Source organism: Spermophilus citellus (assembly GCF_964194105.1).
Source record: "Spermophilus citellus genome assembly, chromosome: 4".
Classification (NCBI taxonomy): domain Eukaryota; kingdom Metazoa; phylum Chordata; class Mammalia; order Rodentia; family Sciuridae; genus Spermophilus; species Spermophilus citellus.
The window spans coordinates 145,608,797-145,611,229 of NC_138185.1; positions in this window are offsets into that span (position 1 = coordinate 145,608,797).

A 2,433-nucleotide genomic window follows, 5' to 3' on the forward strand; every position below is an offset into this window, starting at 1 on the left:
CATCAGTGAGGAATTAATTACTTATGAGACATGTTGAATCAGAACCAGAACCAGAACCAAAATTTCCCCAAATCCAGAAAAATAAATAAAAATCACTATATCAGAAAACAAAGCAAATGCCAGATTGCTGCTTGATAATCTCTATAGGAATCTGGAGGAGACATGACTGGGCTTAAGCAGGAAATTCATTATTTGGGAAGTAGATTAACTGACTCCAGAACGTGTGCTCACTTGGATATTGCAATGGAAGTTTCAGAGGGGCCAGAGGAATACTTTTTAAAGAATTAAAGACACATTTATAAAAAGTGGTCATGTGTCATTTATTCATCTCACTGGTGAGGGAAGAGCAAGATTATAAGTCAGTTTTAAACACTTCCATTGTAATGGAATCTGTTTCTAAGTCTAAATGAATCCCCCTGAAAGTGCAATTTAAGGACTCTTGATTTCACCAATTTCTTGATTCTGACAGTGGCAATGTTTTATAAATGGGCTAATGAACTGTGACCACTTCAGAGCTTTTAAGAGACAAACCCACAGAGAAATGCAAATCAAAACCACCCTAAGATACCATCTCACTCCAGTAAGATTGGCAGCCATTATGAAGTCCAACAACAACAAGTGCTGGAGAGGATGCAGGGAAAAGGGTACACTTGTTCATTGTTGGTGGGACTGCAAATTGGTGCAGCCAATTTGGAAAGCAGTATGGAGATTTCTTGGAAAGCTGGGAATGGAACCACCATTTGACCCAGCTATTCCCCTTCTCGGTCTATTCCCTAAAGACCTAATAAGAGCATGCTATAGGGACACTGCTACATCGATGTTCATAGCAGCACAATTCACGATAGCAAGATTGTGGAACCAACCTAGATGCCCTTCAATAGATGAATGGATAAAAAAATGTGGCATTTATACACAATGGAGTATTACTCTGCATTAAAAAATGACAAAATCATAGAATTTGGAGGGAAATGGATGGCATTAGAGCAGATTATGCTAAGCGAAGCTAGCCAATCCTTAAAAAACAAATGCCAAATGACTGCTTTGATATAAGGGGAGTAACCAAGGACAGGGTAGGGACGAAGAGCTTGAGAAGAAGATTAACATTAAACAGGGATGAGAGGTGGGAGGGAAAGGGAGTGAGGAGGGAAATCGCATGGAAATGGAAGGTGATCCTCAGGGTTTTACAAAATTACATATAAGAGGAAATGAGGGGTAAGAGAAGAATAATACAAGTGGAAGAAATGATTTACAGTAGAGGGGGTAGAGAAAGAAATGGGGAGGGGAGGGGAGGGGGGATAGTAGAGAATAGGATAGACAGCAGAATACATCAGACACTAGAATGGCAATATGTAAATCAATGGAAGTGTAACTGATGTGATACAGCAATCTGTACATGGGGTAAAAATGGGAGTTCATAACCCACTTGAATCAAACTGTGAAATATGATATATTAAGAACTATGTAATGTTTTGAATGACCAACAATAAAAAAAAAAGAGACAAACCCAAAGAAGAAGAGGAAGAAAAAAAAACTAGTCAGGATACCTCTTATTTAGAAAAATATTTTATATCCTTAAAATTATATTTCCTCATTTATTTCATTTTTTAAAATTTTTTAAGAGAGAGAGAGAGAGAGAGAGAGAGAGAGAGAGAGAGAGAGAGAGAAAGAGAGAATTTTTAATATTTATTGGTTTTTTTTTCCAGTTATTGGCGGACACAACATCTTTGTGCTGAGGATCGAACCCGGGCCGCACGCATGCCAGGCCAGCGTGCTACCGCTTGAGCCACATCCCCAGCCCACTTATTTCATTTTTTATGCAGTTCTTTTCCCTTGGTGGAATTCTAGTTGATGTAAGGACAGTATTTGGTACATGATATAGAAACAGCCTATATTTTAAGACATTTAAGAAAGATTAGAGAGGTCATCAGAATGAATAATGCTCAAATTGACTGTTAAACGTGAAATCCAAATCAAATCAGTTCTCTAGACTGAAAGTCATTATGTTGGGTAGAATATGGTATATTATTAATAAAAGCTGGGTTGAAAAATTCCGCAGCTGTATGGCAAAGTGAGAAATTGCATTCTTGCAACCTGATAACAAGGTCCAGTGTGGTAGTGTGTAGTTTGTTGGCTAAGGTGTCGATGAAATACTTCTGGTTTCATAAGAAATCAAGTCCCACAGTGATGACACCCAGAAGCCTTGGGTCTGGTAGTTACAAACTTCAGTGGTCATGAATCTACCAAACAAGCAGAAAGGAAGGCATCGATAAGCTGTGTCCACCAGCTAATGTAGCTTGTTCTTTTTCCTAACCAATAAGTATCTCATATAGGTAAATATGTGAAGGTCTTCATCCTTTTGTCTAATTAACAACTATGGTCATGAACTTTCATATGGAACTAGTTAGCAGTATACCTTAGAAGTGTTTTCTAGAA